At 39.0% G+C, this 8,484-nt stretch overlaps 1 protein-coding gene across 1 annotated transcript in view; it reads right to left on the reverse strand.

The window, feature by feature from the left end:
• LOC114683972 (zinc finger protein 420-like) overlaps nt 1-8,484 on the reverse strand; it is a 593,185-nt gene that overhangs the window by 87,037 nt on the left and 497,664 nt on the right. The window lies entirely within an intron of this gene.

Raw genomic sequence — 8,484 nt, forward strand, 5'->3', positions numbered from 1 at the left:
ACCTAGTAAAGATAAATGCTGGAATATATTATTTTCTTATTTAACTCGAATGCAAATATCAACAACAGAAAGAAAGTAAAATACATAAATGACCAGTGAAAACTGGTGCATCACTAGCATGTTTATATTCAAACATGAGACAATATAGAAGGTGAGTATTCCATTACACTCAGGCAAAGGACGACATTTCTACAGAAGTAGAAAATTAAGCTTCTTTAATGTTAGGAATGGGTCTGAACATCTCAAAATAATGACGAGGTAAAAAAATCTTACTTCTGTGGGAGCAAGCATAGCTGTGCTAAGTCCAGCATGCAAACAGATTCAGCAAGGGGCCGACCAGGACTTCCTTCCTAACTGGAAAGGGGCTAGTGTTTGACTGGTCAGACCTCACCTCACATACTTATGACAGTGGCTAAGATAAAACAATGCAGTTGACAACCTGGACACAATTTTGAGCACCAAATGAAATCATTATTTAACATTTTGATCTCAAAAGTGTTGACCCTTGAGAAATTTGAAATAATCCCAAGAGGCTTATTTATATTTTTTTTGAAATGGAATTGAGTCTTATTTCATATTTTGTCAGAAAAGACAATATATTCTGTTTACATTTCTCACACTTATTTGTACATTCCAGAATGTCTGGTGAATTCCATGAGTGGTGGTGCATTTCTCCCAGCACTCTGGAGGCAGAGGCAGATGGATCTCTGTCAGTCAAGACCAGCCTGGTCTACATAGTGAATTCCAGGCCAGTCAGGGATAGTCAGTGAGACCCTGCCTCAGAAAAGTATGTATGAGGGCTGGAGAGGTGGCTCAATGGTTAAAATGCTGGCTGCTCTTTCAGAGGACACAGTTCTATTCCCAGCACCCACATGGCAGCTCACAATCATCTGCAAATCCAGTCCAGGGGAAACATTGACCTTTTCTGGTTTCTGTAAGTAATCCATGCAGATGGTCCAAAGACATCGATGCAGATAAACACCCAACACATAAAATAAAAATAAATAAATAATTTTATGAAAAGCCCATCGAGGGTGAGGTTATCACTCTCTGATTCACATCTAGGAGGAGAAAAAAGAAGTATATTTTATTTATCTGGGTTTAGCAGAGAAACCTGAGCTCAATACAGCCTTGGTTTTACAGTGAGTAATATAACATACTGCTGCCTGCTGCCTTGGTTTTTAATGTTACTAATCATTTGTTCTGTTGTTTTGGTGGTCAAATCCAGGGACCCACAAAACTAGGTCAGTGCTTTATGACCCATTTACCTCAGTAGTCCTGTTAGCAATTGTGAAGTCTTTGTTCACAAATACCATCTGCCTGCCTCCTCTGTCTACACTGGAAGCACCAGTCTATGTATCTTTATAATAAGGAGAAAGTAGAGCACAAACCTAGAAGGCAGACAACCATCCCTGAATAATCCCCATATAATGAGGCAACAGAGTGGAAATGGGAAAGCTTCTAGGAGGATGGAGCTGATATTGGAACAGGCAAACTCCTGTTCTGCAAGAATGGAATGGGGCCAGGCTGGAGAGATTGCTGAGAGGTTAAGAGCACTTGAGGCTCTTACCCAAGCACCTAGATTCAATTCTCAGCACCCACATGGTGACTCATAGCTGCTTGTGACTCATGATGTAGGGATCCAATGCCTTCTTCTGACCTCCAGATATACCAGGCATTAATGTGGTTCACAAACATATAGATATACAAAAAAATGCACATAAAAATTTAAAAATGAAGGGAATGGGAAGAATTATTGAGGCAAGTGAAGTAAGAGTAGGGGCAAGGAACTCAGGAGAGAGAATCCTACTTATTTTCACCTCTCTCTCTTTCCTTTCCTTCCAGGCTGGCCTCTCACTCCTTACAGAAATCAGAAAGCCATGCCTATCGAGACAGCACCATTCTTAAGGAGTTTAAAGAGATCTGGAATAAGGAACCAAGAACGCATGTTAGCACAGCAGGCTGCCTGTAATCCAGAGAAAGAGGATACTAGAGCAAACTGAATTGCAAGACTACCTGTGTCAGCAAGCTCTGAATTGGATTTAGGACCCACCCTCTCCTGGCTTGAATGAGAATGCTGCTCCCCCTACTTTTCTCTTCATGGCATATTTAATAAACTTGTATTTTGAGGGAGTGGTTAAAGAAAATAAGATGAAATCAGAATAGATTTTCTGACTTAATTAGGGGTGCACCGTACTGTACAATACTCCTTGTGTTTTAGATGAACTCCTTTCTGAAGAAGACCCACTCAATAACCCAGTTGGAGAAGGAGTGAATATGACCAGAAAGAAATACTGCAGGCAGATTATGACATTTTCCAGATTTGGAATTTTGCACATGGTCTTGGACTTAAGGTGAAAATAGGAAAGTTTAATCAATATCTTCCACATGGTGAACAGCTCTATTTATCTGAAGACATGATATCATGAGTGGGTCACAGAAGTGGACAGGTGAGTCTGAACTAATAGTACTGATTTGCACTACCCAGCTGTAACCACTGTCAATTGGGGCCATTTGTGCTTCCTAACTCACTGAAATGAAACAGATTATCAAGTAATAATTTCTATTCTCCTAGAACTATCATAGTAGAAATCATAGCTGTAAAATGCATTTGTGGTCTTCAACATTTCATTTGCAAAGATCTCTGGAAAATGAGTTCATTCTTCATTTCCTCTTTTTTAGTAGGCAATTTTTATTTATTATTTGAGGATTCTAGATATGTATAAAGCAATATTCTCTTGGTAACTATTCTGATCACTGCACAATGGTTTTCTTCTCTACTGCTGAATCCTCATTCAGATGTTAAAAAGATTGAGAGTAATTGTAAGTAAGGTGTTGAAGAAAAGAAAAAGCATGCAGGTCACTAAGGGATATTACAAAATGTTGTTCAAACATTTTTACCAAGAAGTCATAAATTGCTAAGGTCTCTAAACATACATTAACGTTTTCATGGCCCACCTTAGATACTTAATGAATTATAATCTTGGGTTTACTTAAACTTATTTATTTTATCATTTATGTGCATGAGTGATTTGCCTGCATAAGTATGGATGCACCACATGACTTCCTCACACCTGTGAATATCAGAAGCGGGATTCTCATCCACTGGAAATGGAGATGGCTTTGACCCCATTCTGTAGATGCTGTGAATGAAACCTGCATCTTCTTCAAGATCATCAAATGCAGCTGGGCAGTGGTGGTGCACGCCTTTAATCCGAGCACACGGGAGGCAGAGGCAGGCAGATCTCTGTGAGTTCAAGGCCAGCCTGGGCTACAGAGTGAGTTTCAGGATAGGCGCAAAGCTACACAGAGAAACCCAGTCTCGAAAACATCAAAAACAAACATGAAATGCTACGGACCACTGAGCCATCACTGCAGCTCCCAACCCTAACCCAGAGAGAAATTGGTCAGCAGACGACTCTTCCTTTGTCCCCTTCCATCTTGCACAGCTCCTTTAAACAAACAAGGAGTTGTTAAGCTTCTTTATCTGAGTGAAAAAGTATAACTAGTAATATACATTTGCCTTTCAGGAGTGCCACAAGTGAAATACTATGTTTGTGTTTCCCTGGGAAATTTAAGGTGTGTTTCTAATGTGTCTGGTTTTATAGTTTTTGCCTGGCTTCAAACTTGTGTGTTGAAGTTTTAGCTTCAGGAAAACCTGCAGTTTAGTCTGAAATGATGACTCAGGTTGCTCAGATAGAAGGAAATCATTCATGACTATCATATTCTCAGAGTGATAGGGAGAATCATTTTCAGAAAACAGGACTCAATGGACTGAAATTTAGATCAAGCTTGCCCAAAGAGGCCTCATTTCAGCATTACCAAACCATCAACTGGAAGAAAATGGAGGACTGAAAAAACCCAATGTGTGCTCTACTCCCAGGTATGCCTACCCCAATGCAGAAACAAAGAGGCACATGAGAATATCAATACGACATGACTCAAAATGCCATAGTCATGTACTTAGGTGTGAGTAAACTCAATCATACTAAACAAAGAATTTAAAGAATGCTTATTAGAATGTACAATAAAATCAAAGAGGCACCAATCACTTCCTGAGGGAATTCAGTGAAATCTCAACCACTTCCACATAATAAGGAATGTATTTTTGATGTGACAGAAACTCAATAAAGATAACAAAGTAATGTAAAATGAAGTGATGACACATACCTTTAATCCTGGCTTCTGGGTCTGTCGCTGATTTGTTTTGATTTTCATCTTTGAGGTTTTGTAATTTTTTGTTTTTGTTTTTTTTCTTTTTTTCAAAGAGAAAGAAAAACAATGTTTTGTACATGGGGAGTTGTAAGCTATTTGGAGTGCTTGGGAGGATATGAAATTACTCAAAATACATGGTATGAAAAATATTCAATAAAAGGTAGTAAAAAAAAATTCAAGTTATTAAAGAAAGAAATTGAAGATTTTTAAAGATGGAAATGTGTCTCATGCTCATAGATTGGTGGGAATAATATAGGAAAAATAACCGTCTTAATGAAAATAAACAATAGATTAAAATCCCCATCAAAATCCCAACATAATTCTTCACACATACACACACACACACACACACACACACACACACACACACACACACATTTGCTTCTGGTGTTTTGAGACAGGTTTTTCTCTTTGTTGTCCTGGCTATGCTGGAACTCACTTTGTGGACCAGGCCGGTCTTGAATCCAGAGATCTGCCTGCCCTGTTTCCATAATGCTGGAATTAAAGGCATGCACCCCTTCTGCCAGACATCTTCACAGATCCTAAAGGAACAATTTTTAGCTCCATATGATAACACACACACACAAAAAAACCAGGATAGCCCAAACAAACCTGAATAATAAAAGAACTGTGGGATGTTACACTACAAAGCTATAGCAATAAAAAGCAGCATAGTATTGGGGGGGAAACAGACAAATTGATCAATGGCATAGTTAGTGGGCTAAAAATCAGCTGAAGAATGAAATATTGCTGGACTCCCTGCTGCAGAGTTTTAGCCCCAAATCCGATGGTTTCATTGATATGGCATACAGGGAGACAGAATGGAGTGCTTTGGAGCTTGCAGAAGACAGAAAGAAAGTATGCTACAAAATTCTGTAAGTGACACACATCCTCCAAACTGTGCTGTATCAGTGAATGACATTGAACTCATGGTTAGATCCTTATGATTCATTGTCTGGGAAACATTTATTTATTTATCCATTCATTCATTTATTATTTATTATTTATTTTTTGTGTGTCCTTTTTTTAAAGATTTATTTTATTATGTATACAGTGCTCTGCCTGCACATGTGCCTGCAGGTCAGAAGAGGGCGCCAGATCTCATTACAGATGACTGTGAGCCACCATGTGGTTGCTGGGAATTGAACTCAGGACCTCTGAAAGAACAACCAGTGTTCTTAACCTCTGAGCCATCTTTCCAGCCCCAGCATTTATTCTCTACACAAAAAATGTAGTGATTTATTAGGAAAAAAGTCACAAACGAATACAAAAACTTCACAAATAACCCTACACTGCATTGAATGCCTTTTCCAAAATCCCACATTGTATGCTGTAGCTTTAATCAGGGAAGGCTGGTGTTCTAATCCAATCATGACCCAGAATTCCCATATCTCAACTGCTCAGTCTCTCCTTTTGCAAATTGTGTGGGTTTGGCTCCCATTTTTCACACAAGAAAACCAGTACATGACTGGAATTCCAAGTCTGAAATAGGGTGTCCACCATCAGCTCGGGGATGTTCAGGAATGGTCTCATGCAATTGAACCTTGCTTAGGAATAATTTTGGACACACAAATCAGTCTATAGAGAACTTATTCATGTAAACACTGTTTATAATATAAAAATGTTTATTTCTGAATAAGTTGAGAAAAACTCCCCTTTGAATTTTTATGTAAATGGGCCATTATGAACTTCATTAATTTTTAAAATATAGCATTTTCTATTTTCCCCTTTTATTAAAAACAGATACTTTTCTCATTGAATAAATCCTGATAAAAGTTTCTCCTCCCTCTATTCCTTCCAGTTCCTCTCCACCTTGCCTCCCATCCAGATTAACTGCTGTTAGAAAATATCAGGCTTCTGAAAGGCAACAGTAAAACATAATGAAACAAACTATAATAAGGTAAAATAAAACCACCACTTCAAAGTTGGACACTGAAAATAAACCACAACAACAGAGCTCCAAGAGAAGGCGCAGGAATTAGAGAGCCACTGGTTCACAATGTTAGGAATCCCATAAGAACACTAAACTGGAAGATGTGATACAGCAGCTGACCTGGTGAACATCCACCTTGGCCCTGTGCTTGGGCCTTCATTCTCTGTGAGTTCATATGATCTTTGCTCAGTTTATTTGGAGATCTTGTTTTTTCTGGTGTCGTCCATCCCCTCTGTCTCTTACACTCCCCCTGCCTCCTCTTATTTGGGTTACCTGAGCTCTGAGAAGTGGGATTTGCGGGAGACAAACCATTTAGAGCTGTGTGTTCCAAGGTCTCTCTCTGCTTAATGTCTGGATATGAGTCTGTATTTGTTCCCACATGCTGCAGGAGGAAGCTTCTTTGATGATGACTGAATAAGGGACAGATTTATGAGTATAGCAATATACCATTAGGAGTCATTTTGTTGTTGTTTTAGACCAGTAGTATTTTGGTTTTATCATAGTCTCTGGATAGCTAGTCTCTGGTTCTTGGTCACCTGAGCAGTGTCAGGTATGGATTCAGGAAATCTAAAATAATTCATCACTTCTCCTGATTCATACCACACACCAAAATTACACCAACACAAACTAATTCTAGAGGTTTATAAGTAACAACAACAATGAAGCAGAAATAAATGCACCCTGATTAAAAAGAAAACCCTAGAAGCAGATTGAATCCTCACAGAATTATGTCAGAATATCAGAGGATAACTGATACTGAAGCTACTTAAAGCATTCCTTGATGTAAAATGAAGGCAAGGATTCCAGATTCAGTATGAAGTTAAAATTACCTGATACCAAACAGATAAAGTGCAAAAATGAAAAATTTTAACTTTTATTGTTAACTTTTTGCTATTTCACATGATATACCTTGCTTAGTACACACTTTGATCCCTTATTCCCTGCAGTCCTGGCCCATACAAATCCTTCTCCCTGTCTCCCTCCCTCTCTATCCCCATCTCTCTCTCTCCCTCGTTCCATAACTCTCTCTCATGTTCATTTCTACTCATTTTGCTTTTGACCCACCGAGATTAACCAGGGCCATCTGTGAGAATGTGGGTTTGCAGCTGTGTGTTGGAGCCTGTTGGACTTAGCAGAAGAGACACAGTAAAGACAGTGGTTCCCCTTCTCCTAAAATCTCTCCATAGCCACAGTTGAGAGCTATAAGGGTGGGGCCCTGTGAGCCTCTCCCCCTCCTAGGCTGATTGTGTCCAGGGCTGGCCTTGACTGAGCCCAGTGCAGGTGAGTACAGTTGCTCTGGGTTACTGATTACAACAGCTGTGTGGAGTCTAGAGCATGACATGTCCTGGCCAGTCCCATGTTTGTTTTCTATTTCCTTCCCACTGCCCCTCCCCTCAATATTCCCAGAGCATTGATGGGATAGTGTAACTGAGCTGTTGAAGGCTGTGCCCATTTCAATGGCTTATTTTATTCATCTTGAACAGCCATAAGCTTGTACATTCATCCCTGAGTTTTCAAAAGGAATTTTCTGTGTTTTCCATAAAAGCACCTTCAGTATCCTTCCCAGAAGACCAACTTGTTTCTGTGTTAGCACAAGCACAACATCCCCATCTCATGGTACAGCATGACTTCAGCCCTGGGCTGTTAAAGGTCTGACTGACCACTGACTTCCTGAGATTCCTATTTCCTTTCTAAATCCTGAGTGACTGAAATGTCTTCCCCCAAGTCAACGTTGCTAATAGTGTAATTCTGGACAGTTGAGCGGCAGTAGTGGAGTTCTGTGAGGGAAGGATAAAGATGACTTTTTAGTGTCACTTCATTTGCATAGTGATGGAAATGATTTTCCAGCTTCCCAGGAAAGCTCTCCAGAATGAGTTACTGTTTCAAAAATTTAGAGTATTTCAAATAAGTGTAGAATATACAGATGGAACTTCACTTTTAACTTTAACTGGTGCTACTTGCATGAACATTTTTATTTTAATTCATTATTTTCTTTGAGTCATCCAGCTTCTCTACCTGTCTTCAAGACTGATATTCTGTCTCCTACCTGCTTGATCTCTTTGAGTTATTATTAGGATTATTGCATTTTTCATTTCCTGTTTCATTTCAGTTTGGATTTTTTTTTTGGTGTTTCTTAAGTACTTATTGAATTTAATATTCATACCCTACAACGTCTTTGCATTCTTCAGGCATTTGCTAGTGTTTTCTTGTCCACGGGTTATTTTGTTCCAATCTTCTTTGAGTTGATTCACATGCTTTACATGTTTTGAGCATTTTGGACATGACTCTGGTTTTTGAGTTCTGTATATTGGATATCATTTAACTTTCTTTCTTTA

The sequence above is a fragment of the Peromyscus leucopus genome, chromosome 1, assembly GCF_004664715.2.
Source record: "Peromyscus leucopus breed LL Stock chromosome 1, UCI_PerLeu_2.1, whole genome shotgun sequence".
Lineage (NCBI taxonomy): Eukaryota > Metazoa > Chordata > Mammalia > Rodentia > Cricetidae > Peromyscus > Peromyscus leucopus.